Source organism: Arctopsyche grandis, chromosome 10, assembly GCF_051622035.1.
Source record: "Arctopsyche grandis isolate Sample6627 chromosome 10, ASM5162203v2, whole genome shotgun sequence".
NCBI lineage: Eukaryota > Metazoa > Arthropoda > Insecta > Trichoptera > Hydropsychidae > Arctopsyche > Arctopsyche grandis.
This window is the reverse complement of record NC_135364.1, coordinates 5,018,570-5,031,355: the sequence shown is the minus strand read 5'-3', so window position 1 is coordinate 5,031,355 and position 12,786 is coordinate 5,018,570. Positions and strand designations below refer to the sequence as shown.

Here is a 12,786-nt window from a genome sequence, read left to right as displayed (position 1 = left end):
CTGGGAGGAGTCGTCGTCGTTGATTGTGTTAGCGATACCAATTAAAATTCCATCTGGGTCAAATTTCCGGTCAGTTGGTCCTCCTCAAAGAGTTTGCCGATCAATTTTCTAGACGCTACGAAGGACTCTGCGATAGGAATGCTTGAAGAGTCGCAGCCACCTGGTAGAGAACCGGCGCCCAGAAAACTGGTTGAAGCACCCACCACCGAAAAGATATTGAATTCAGACCAAACGATGATATCTGACGGTCGATTAAAAAAAACAAAAAAAAATAAATCTAGATCTTCACCATAATAAATACGCCGGAAAATTCCACGCGTACAAACGTACACCTTATAGATAATATCAATACTGAAAAAGCATAATTGAGAATCACCGCGTAAATAAAAACAATGTAAGAGAGTATGTTGTATAAACAGTGCTAGGACGCGTGGGAGGGTCAACTCGGTTTTTATCTCTAAAGGCAGTTTGTCTCCAGAGTTGGACCTCTCAGATTCGGAGGAAGAATTTCATTGAAAAAAAAACACACACACACATTAAACTATCTATAAGGACACTGCTTCATAATAATGTAAATAATACGAACTATTTCTAAGGAATTGAAGAGCGTTTATCGAGAGTATCCGATTTCGAAGCTCCAAGATCAGACATCGGTTTGCGGTTTTCAATATTGTTCACACATAACGTGTGGCCTCCCTACGGGCGAGCATCCACTCGTTTTTTTTCCTTCATTTTTTATTATTAAATTTACGATCAGTTCTTCTCTTGCAATTATTGTTAAAACTGTACCTATAAAGTCGCACAATGCTCCGGCAAATATAAAACCGACTATTTGTGTGCGTATACAAAAGTTTATTTTTTATTTTCAATTAATAATGTACACTCGCCTAACAGATTACTCCAAAGTGGCGAATGTGCTAAACAGATTAAGACTCGAGAAATTATACATATATTAGCCAGCAACATAGCTCGGTCGTTAAGAGGGCTGGACACCAGCGCCTTGTCCATACAAACGTAATACACTTCTCCCTTTCTCAATTATGCCACTAGAGAAAATATTTTTTAATGTGCTATGGATATCCACCATAGGCATGTTTCTGTCGTTTTATTTTGATTAGTTATTTTTTATAGGAGCTAGAAGCCGCCAAACATCTATAAAATCAACAAATTTTTTACACCCACGAAAAGAGTCCAGCGTGCTTATTTAACGGTTGATTTTTAAAAAATAAGAGCACAAAAACAAAGAAAATATCTCTCTCATACCGATGATGAATTTTTTTTTTAAATTGGTCCAGTTTCGGAGGAGAAAACTGGAGAATACGAAACCTCGATTTTGTCGATTTAAAATACGTATTATCTGGTCGAAGCGCAACTGCGACATTCGCTCAATATATTTATTTAATTTATTATTTTAAAATAATAACAACAATTAAATGACCAGTGTGACCTGACAGGTTGCCCCAAAGCGTCACACCGGTCTTAATATACATTCACTCAATATACATATACATACATATGTATATATCGAAGAAAGGAACGGCAACAAAAGGTTTCGGGTATACAGCCCTCTTAAGCTTCTGCTTAACACCGAGATCGATTGAAAAGAATTTTTCCGAGTATATATGTAATGCTGCTGGTCAGACCTGGATATTTGTGACTCCTGGTTGATCGTTTCCTAACAGAGTTTGCCAATTTTCTTTGATTTCATTATTGAAACGGTTTCCGATTAAAAATTGGCTAAAAATCCTTCCCACCTACTATGTCACCACTATTTGAGTATGATTAATGTACAATAAAATTTATGTACAATTCATAGATGTCTCGTTAAATTGCGAGTTTAAGTCAGTGTCTCGTAATTCAGCGACTTGTATAATAAATAAAAATGCTGTATTGTTTGTAATTGGCTAGGAAGGCGCATTGGGGTTTACATGTAAGGCCTTCTTGGTATAAAATGTAAAAAATAAAAATAAATAAATTACATATACACTCTAAAGCGTCACTGTGAATAGACATGTACATATAAGCATAATACAAATACTATACATATATAAGAATAAGCGAGACATCTACATATGTTATATATGATAATACATTTTTAAAATCAAATTCACATAGTGTTGACATTGTGTGTAAGATGTTTTAGGCCAATTTGACGGAAGAACCGCTTCAACAATGAAATCAGATAAATTGGCAAACTTTGATAGGAAACGATCGACTTGAAGTCACAAATATCCAAGCCTGACCAGCAGCATTAAAGAATATACTCAGAATAAACTATTTTCAATCGAGGTCAGCTCACGGTATCGAACCTGGCGCCCTCTCGGTGCTAGGCAATAGCCCAACCACAAATCCACGAAGACACACACACATTCATTCATCATGTCTCTTGCAAATTCGACTATACATATGTATAGCATCTCGAATTTGTTGATTTTATAAATATGCTACCCACTTAATTTGCTAATATGTACATATGTATTACTTGAAAAAATAGTACTATCAAATTTTTCCATAGATGTCTCTATGATACTGAATTTTTGATCGATGTTTGTAATTTACTTATGATACATATGTACAATGTTTGACCATAGATAGAAAAATAAAAACGGTCTTATACCCGTATAAATAAATAAATAATTATTAATACGCAAATAAAATAAGCGATTTATTTTTTTTTAAATAGCTTCAAAGAGTTGATTTGTAATTTAAAAAATGCATCAATTATTTCTAAAAAAAAAAAACAATAACCACCTGTTAGGCACCAATGGGCTTTGCATTAAAAATAATTATAAAAAAAAACTATTTACTCAAGTCGAAAATAGTTTGACCTGGAAAGGGCTAAGCCATCTATACCTAATATTTACAAGTAACAGATAAGATATACCTACCTTAAATGTCAATATACCTATTATATGTATGTAAGTGTTCGCAGAATTTTAGATACATTTATCTATATGTACATATATAAATTTAATAGGAGTTGAAAATAATCTTTAAAACCGTTAAATACACATATTCCAATTATGTAATATAATACCTATAGACACACCTCTCACACAGAAGCATCACAATATTTATAGAATCACATCGAATGAAGACTTAATGACCCATTAACCTTTTCGCGCCTCTCTAATAAGAGATCACTCCGACAATGGCGGCGATGATTGATTGATTGAATCGATTTGAAAACAAAAAATATGTATAAAGGAGAATGAAAGACTCGTCGAACAATGCATGTAACGCGGCACTCTCTCGAAGATCATCATCGGAGCTGACCGCAGCATCATCGTGGAGATGCGATGATTATGGCTCGAGGTGCAAGTGTGGATTGGACGACCTGTGTGGTCAAATCATCACACGTGTATGTAAGATGACTGTTGCTAGGTATTTCTTTTTTGTGTGCGTGTTCGTTACGAGTAGCGTATATTTGTACGAGTTTGATATTTGTCTTGATAATGCGCGTGCTCTTGTGAAATATGAGTTTTGCGATCATTGCGAATTTGATGCGCTGTTTTGCTTTGCTGGATACTTGTGTTGGTAGGTTAAGAAACTCTTGTACGCTGTGTATATCATGATATTTCAATGAATCAATGCTGTTTGATAGTGAAAATCGGATGATTGCGTAAGTTCATGCCCGATTTTCATACACAGCTGTAAGCGTTATATGACAATGATCGGGCACGAACTTATGCAAACATTCGGTAACGTGTAACTTTCATCAGTCGATTTCTCAATGACTTTTAAACTGGGACTTCCAAGCCGGTTAAACTGAAATCGAAAAGCTGACTTTTTGAACATTTTTCAAAAAACCGAAAATCGGTTTTTTTGGCTTGATCAACCGGCTTTTTAAGGTTTTCATTAATTAATGTTTTTTTCCTCAAAACTAACAATTATGGATTTCAAATTTCTATGAAAGATCAAAATAAATGTGTATATCCAAACTTTCTTCGGGAATAGGCGTATATTTCTTTGAACAACAAAAAAAGGTACAGCTCTTATCGGTGGCTTTAAGATTTAGCAATGGACGAAGACCAGGTCATAAACTAATAAAATATTATTGAAAGTAGTTTCAATAACCTACACAAGGCCTTTCAGAATTTCGGCAATTTAGATTTTCCATAATTTGTAGTTTTTGCGTGTTCACGTATAAAAGTATAGAAAACGTTGTTAACAATTCGTTGCTGTTTTAAGCTAAAACAGAAGTGTAAAATAACTTTGAAAGATGGAAATATTTATATTACTATTATAGTGTTCTTATTCACGATTACAGTTTTTCGAGGTAAGACATTTTTTTTTTATATATATTTTTGATAGTAGCTTATTTAAATCATTTAATTATTTGTGCGTATTCAGGATCTACTATTTTACGGATATATCATACTAATTTTTTTATTTGTAATAATGATCTATTCATAGTGTTTATAACTTAATTGTAATTAATATATAAGCAATTATTTTTTGCATAATATTTAAATTTGATTTTTAAATGCTTTTTATTATTACGAAATTATGTTCACAATACATCTTATATCTATTTTAATAGCTACTGATCTACTGATCATTTTCTATTTTACAATTTAATTTAATTTGGTTAGTAATCATAGTATTATATTATTCTAATGTTAATCTACAGCATAATAGGAAAAAGAGCTCAAAAACCTATTTTGCATAATATAGATAATATGTATATTTACAACTTTTTTTTCGATATAAAAATTTAAAACCTAAAAAAAATCTTAATTTTCTGAAACCGGTGAAAGCCGGTCAACCGGCTTTTTCTTTCGGGCAGTTTTTTGGAACCCCTACTTTTAAACACACATGTCTATATTTACATATATCTCTCGTAGTGAAATAGTATATTTACATTGTTTCAAAATCTTCAAATATCCATGTCCAAATTAAATTTAAATAAATACAAAAAAAAAATCGTACACTTAACATTCGAAAATACATACATCGAGCATGATCCTGGCGAGATAAAACACCAATGTCCTTTTTTGTGGCGTTCCTTTTATTTAAACCGTATCGTGATTCGTGGGTGCGTATTACGAATGCGTGAAATTGAATCAAATTGCCGGGGAATTATCGTGTTAACAAGCCCAGGTAGACCACTTCATAGACCCCTTATTATTAGGGGGACTATCATATTTGAAGCCGTGGGACACCTGTAAAATTCTCACCCTTTCATGTATCCTTCGGCATTTATCAAAACCTATTTCCGGTTATTAGCAAATGGAAAACTATGTAGCTTAGAATTTCGAATTTAGAATTTCACAATTAATTTATGAATGTATGTAATTGGAATTAATAATGATATCTTTTGTGACTTACGAGACTTCATGTGAAATTTAATAAGCATTACGATAGTTATACAAGTCACTTAAAAATTAACCAAGAGATTCTATGACAGGATCACTTATAACTTTTCGAACAAATTAGTGAACGGTGATTACAATACGATCTTTCTATCCTATCGGTAAAAATACAGATTACGAAAGCATAATCATCGACTGTATGTACATATGTATATTCAACATTTAATTATAGAAACGTTTTGTCGTAGATCTACGTCTATTCATCAGAGTAAATATTAGAAGTAACCGCGACGCGAAAATGTGTCGTTTTTAAAACTATAGCAATAATTCGAGTCATTAATAATATCCTTAATACAAATAATGAATTAAGAACTTTAAAAAAAGGCAACGATTCAAAAGGTCAGTTGTTTTCAATAAATGGTCAGTAATATTTACGAAAATTTATTGACAATAGTGTACTAAATAGATAAAAAATGAACGTAGTTTGCAACTTACGTACCGAACTTATTTGAACGTCACGTCAGTAATTTATTTAAAACAACCGACAATAATCAAGCTGTCAGTGACCGATGATTTAACTTACTGATCATCTGTTTACTGACCAAAATCAAACGACCAAATTGACCAAATAAATACAAACCATAAATCAAAAGAGCACTTACAAACATATGTACATTAAACAATATATAAAATGTATTATTCATATTTTAAGGAACTGTTTTTTGAGCTTTTTCTCTTATTACGCTTTAAACACTAACATTCAAATAAGAGAATCATCATAAATACTAACAGTGATAATGATTGCTAATCAGTTAAACTATCAGCAGCATATGTATATGTACATACTAGTGAACCATCAGAAGCATATACATACATATGTATGTACATACATACTAGTGGTTAACATATAATACTTCCGAACAAAGTAGTCACGGGTTCGATTTCACCGGTTGCTGCTGGCCAGACCTTGGATATGTGGCTCCAGGTCGATTATTTCCTATCAGAGTTTGCCAATTTTTTTAGTTTTTTATTGCAATGGTTCCAACAAATTGGTAACCTTCACCCATTTTATCGCAAAATTTAGAGCTTTTCAGCATCTGGAATTTCGCTGATTTGTACAGATGCTGCAAATTTGTCCATAGATTTCTCTGTGGATCGATGTTTGTATTTGCCTCGTATAATAATTACAATACTTCTGTACAATGTTTGACCATAGATGTCGTATTTAATGTACATAAATATATGGGTATATATAATTAATAATGTTTAATCTATATAGGACACAAGTTGCTTTGGAACAATCTGCTACGACGACTGTGCATGATTGATTGATTGAAATAACACAGTAAAATACAAAATTTCACATATATTTCGTATAATTTTGATGCAATACTGTGGATAGTCTGTAAGTCAGTAGGCCAACTTATTGTTGTTTTTAAAAAGCGTGATTCTTACATAATTTCTATGCAAGAAATGATTTCGGATTTATAGTGACTTTAAAAGCGACATATTTTCATGTCGCGGTTTCTTCAAACATTTACTCTCACGAATAGACGAGGATGTAGAAATGAAATATAAAATATTAATATGTAATTTACGTCAATAATAGCTTCTAGTTAAAACAGTAGATCTTTAACAATGAATATCTAAGTATGTTTGAAGGCACTACTTTTATCTTAAGTAAAATGTTGAGCAAACAAGTTGTCGAGAACAAGACTCATTGTTTTGCATATTGGCTTAAGAAATGCGTTTCACAAAGCGTATTCATGTATGTATGTAGTATTTAGGATGAGTGGAAAGTTAAAGAAAATTCACGGGAAATTTTAATGCTAATGATTTTTAAATGGAATATCGTCGATTTCATCAGCCGATCGAATCGGATTCGTTTCGTTCTGGAATGTTATTCTTCGATCGCAACCCACTTTTACGACTTCTGATGAAATCCTCTCATTGTTTTGAATCGCATTAGACATTTGATACGCGCATTAACCGGCAAATATATGCGAGAATATCATCATCATGTATGTATACATGCCGTAGTAAAATTACACGATACAGCATCAACAACGAAGGTCAATAAGAGAGACTATTGTATGCAGAAACTGTCATTACCGAAAATATTACGCATACGTCTTCAGAGGCGCGACACATTCGATTCATTAAACTGAGCAACAAAAACAATTACCGAAGCGGAAAATAATCAATCTATACTACAATCAAATATTGATGTGCCAAAGGTGAGCATTGGATTCTATAGTCAGATGTTTTGTCTAATGATTGTGATTTTTTATTACTTTAAAATACTTACAATTACTTATTTAGTGAATTTCAAAAGTCAAAAATATACTATTTTCTTACACATTTCTTCCCCGTAGTATTATGAGCTTGTTTCGCTAATTTGTCGCCTACCCACATTTATAACGATTTTGGTTATTCATCTCAGTATTTTTTTTATTATCTAAACGCACTAATTCGAGCGGTAAATCATTTTAAATAGAGATAAAAAATAGAACGTATGTCAAGAGTGAGATAAATAATGGAGAGCGCATCACTCCATATCACTCGCTCACGTTTGCATACCGAAACGTACGAGCGATGTCTTTCATATTTTTACTAACCTCTTATACGTTTCACATGGTTTTTTACTTTAAAATCATTGACGTTACGATAAAACAAAAAATATTGACATAAAAAATCAATCTTTATAATTGTGGTTAAGTGAAAAATTAGCAAAATTAGCTCATAATACGGATAAAAAGGATATATTAGCAACAAAAAAATCATGTTTTTGAGTTAACGAGTGGAGACAGCAATCTTTACTAAGTTTGACCCGCTGAATTCGAATATGATAATGATTTCTATTTTTGCTCGATCTTGAGTATGAGATATGAGTGCTTAAAAAAAGACTAAAAACATATATATTGAGATTGAAAACCAATCCTTTTGAAAGTAATGAAACGTAAAACTGACTCAATAAAAGCATGATAGACCGAGAAAAAAAAATTAATGACTTTTAAAACTGGCTAAATTAGTATTTTAAATCAATAACAAATCATAATCGATAGAAAAAATATCTGACAATATTAAGTCTTGAGTTAAAGACTGCAAAAGCCAAAAAACAATAAAAAGTTGCACTTTTTTAAACGCTTATATCTCATAGACGAGAAAAAGTCAGCAAAAATCATTGTCATATACAAATTTAGTGGGCCAAACTTTGTAATGATTGATTAGTCTCCGTCCCGGTAAGAAAAAATAGTTATATTTTGTTGCTCAATGTAATTATGTAGTTTAAAGTTAAAATTTAATCAGTACACATTGTATATATGTAGTAATTCATATATTTACCCTACTTCGGAGAAACTTCTAAATTATTTCGTTTTGAACTCCAGCTTCTATGTGGTAATACGTCATGCCCGTCATTGCTGGAACAGTTGGGACTTTATTTCCCTAGTAATTATATGCGTGGTAGACATCATCATTTGATGGTTGTACTTCCTGCCCGCATAGTTCTTTATCGGATGGCTCCTATTTCAAGAGCTTCTACGACTTATCAATGAAATCGTTGCTGCTGAGCCTGAATGTGATATTTTACAGGCAGGTTATTTTCAGAGATTAACCTGCTGATAACCTGCGCTCATCACTATTTTCATAATCGAATGTGATATATGAGTGGAATTTTGATATTCCCTCTTACATTTGGGGCTAGCAGAGATGTTTCATATTTGCAGCTGGTTCTTATATTTATATATTGGTGCTATCTGTAGATGTAAGACATTTCCAACTTTGTATTTTATTATTTGATATTTTACTTTATCTGCTATTATTATAATGCTTTATAGTGTTTTTATGATTATGTATTAATGTATTTTTGTCTGTATATATGCACATATGTATTTTTATTTTTCTCCTTTCTTTGTATTTTTTCGAACATTGTGGCGCATTAGGGACTCCTGTAACGCCACAATGACCCAAACTTAAACTTAAATAAATAAATAACGAATGATATTTATTTAAAAATGTTTTAATTTGATTGCATGCATATGTACATATGGTATATACATATGTACATATGTATATACACGGGTGAGCGATAAGATTTTGCATTGATCTGTCTGATTTGATTGATTCTGTTGAAATTTTGAATTAATATCGTGCACGTCACTGGTTTTCAAATATGACACTACCGTACTACTACTGTTCGTCCCACGTGGAGTTTTTTCCTTGACACGAAAGTGCGAACGCTTCTACCGAATCGCTTTTGCAATACATTTGCATGTCTGATGAGTTTAAATTCGTCACGCTTTGTCATTATCATCATAATTTATGGATAGGTGTAGGCAGTGAGAGAGTGAATCCCCCTCTGATCCCTCTCGTTTGTGTTGGACTATCAACGTGCAGTTTAACGATTTGATATATTGCTATTGAATAATGGGAGATTAACTACATACATAGTATAATATGTATGGGCGCTTTGATTGGACTCGTAGCTTGCATAGTTGGAGTATTGGTTTGATACTGTAGCATATGCTAAAAGGAGCCGCCGTTATAATTGGTGTTCGAGGATTATCTCCAGGCTTAAGTGCTGTCGGCTAACAATGGAGACCCCCCGAATGGCCTTAGTGGTGGGTAACGGCACCCAGTCACTTCCCGCTAGAGTTATCAGAATTGACAGCGCGAAACCGTGGGACTGCATATCTGGTACGTGACTATAACAATAGGTAAACAAACGCGTTGAGGAAGATGCTGTGAAGCGACTTGCCCTTTATAAGCAGGTACTTAGGCCATATTAAGGCATTCTGGACGGCGCACTGGCGGTGCGTGGATCTTCTTAATCACCCAATAAATGCTGTGAAGCGACTTTGGCCTTTTATTTGGATCCTCCACCCACCTCTACGTAACGATACATTGAAATGTTTGATGAAAAGATTTTTTCTATTTTTATTGTTTAAAGTTGGATTATGTATGTACATGATGGACATTTATTATATGGATCTGTTTATTTTAACCAAAATTTTTACGTTGGAATATAATTTTTGTAGTATTTATTTCCCTACTAGAAGACTTGATATTCTAGTAGGGAAATAAATACTACAAAATAACTTTTTGATTTTTTTCAACTATTTGAATAAAATTGAAAAATTGATATTGTATCATTTTTAAAATACTAGACTTTATATCAAATAAATAAGATGCGCTATTTAAAAAATAAATGTTATTTCACTAAGAAAAAGTTGTCTTTCTTTTCACAAAATATTAGTTCACAAAGCAAATTGTGTTCAGGAAATATGTGTTTATACTAGTATAAATAAGTACATATAGACATCTTGTTTAAAAGGCTAATGAGAAGGATCTAATGATATAAATATAATTTGTGTATTTTAAATTTAATAAAACAAAACGTAATACTGTCAAAAAGTATTTTATCTTCTAATATGTAATTTCGAGAGAGACTTTGTTTGTATGTATGTAAGTTTGTTTGTTTGGTTCGTAAAATCCGTGACGTTCAATTTAATAAAAAAACAAATGAATATTCAAATAAATTTAAATAAAATAAAACTATTCAAATGAATCTTATTGCACCTGTATAAGGCAAGTATACATGTTCGATTGAAATAGAAATAAAATAAAAATATTGCTTTAGTAATTTGATAGTAATTAAGAAGAGTTGCGAAAATCAATATAAGAAGAGTTGAGAAAATTGTAAAATTTGTACAAATATTTGAGATAATATTTCTTCTTTATAATATACAAAGAAGGCAATTAAAGTTAAGGGATGAACATTTATTAGAACTTTCTATAATTTCTAGTACATTTTTCATAGTCGAAACTATATACTATATTAACGCCTCGAATACTGACGTTTCCAAGCCCCAAATAATACAAAATAAATCCCTAAAAATAATTTATAATACACCCATATATACTAACTTGAAAAAACTGCATGCCATAAATAATATTCCGTTTGTTACAGACATTACTAACAAACTAACCAGTAGATTCTATGACATAATCACTAATAACTATACTAACACACTTGTGAAGAGTCTCGGTGATAACAACAAAATGTCTATACCCTTCAGGTATAACACACAGATTATCTAAACACAATCTGCTTTAGATCATCGACTTTAGAGTGACTTTAATTAATAGTATGTATTAGAAGTATTATGAGTATTTATAAGAATTGTAAATATTTTTTTGAGCTCTTTTTCCTATTATGCTGTAAATTAACATTGGAATAATATAATACTATGATTACTAACAAAATTAAATTAAAATTGTAAAATAGAAAATGATCAGTAGATCAGTAGCTATTAAAATAGATATAAGAAGTATTGTGAACATAATTTAGTAATAATACAATGCATTTAAAAATCTAAATTAAATATATGTTATCGTTGGCGCTTTAAATAAATATTTAAAGCGCCAACGATTCATACACATCAAATGAAGCACAAATTTAAGGATTTCAGTATGGAAATTAAATTCATATAAATTGTATCAGACAAGTTTAATCTCTTACTGTTGATTTTTATTAAATTGACAGGTTGTATGTAGTACATAAAATGGTAAAAGTTTTGTACCCCTGAACGGTGAGCGCCCACAAAGCACTGTATATGTGAACGCTTTCTCACACCTCGTAAAGTCGGGGTCAATATTGACCCATATGCGACGGCCTGCGCTTTTATTGCGCTCGTTTGTACTGTGTGGTCGCAGTCAACGGGTTACAACCTCCGTCGTCGTGTTGCATCATCACAGGAATGTGTCACTAATGAAAAAAAAAATGAAAAAAAAAACAACGATGAAAGGAAAGTTGCCATTTTTCACGTAGTATATTGTCGTGTTTGAGTTTGTGCGAAGCGGCGGCACCTGCTAATTATTATTAAAGTATTATTTGCGGAAAAACGTACGCTCAATAAATTCACCTTCGATAAGATCGTCGTTAAAAGCCAAAGTTGAGAAAGTTGTGTGAAAATTTTTTATTTCACAAGCGTGTCAATTATTAGGATGTCGCGAAAATACGAACATACCTATATATAGATTGAGATGGGATAATTATGTACTTAATTAATGAAAAAATTGTCATATAAGATTTAATAAGTATAATCATCAATATATGTGTTATATTTATTTATTTATATTTTACAAATAGTGACATTACAGATTAGCCCCAGGTCGTCACTATGGCTAATTTATCATAAGACATTGAAAATTCATAATTAACGAGACATCTAAATACATAATTATTACATACATACACATGTAAATCAAAGCAATACCAGACATCTATGCTCAGATATTACAAACATCGTATACAATACGATTAATAATATTTTTCATGTAACAATACGAATTTTTACATTCGATAAACAACCACAGAGGCATCTATGTATGGTGAGAAATCTGGCGAAACCTGAGATATCACAATAATTCGAGGTTTGCAATAGAAAATTGGGAGGGAAAAGCCAAT

General features: G+C 31.9%; 1 long non-coding RNA gene across 1 annotated transcript in view; it reads left to right on the top strand.

The window, feature by feature from the left end:
* LOC143917655 (uncharacterized) overlaps positions 1-12,786 on the top strand; it is a 160,606-nt gene that overhangs the window by 1,308 nt on the left and 146,512 nt on the right. The window lies entirely within an intron of this gene.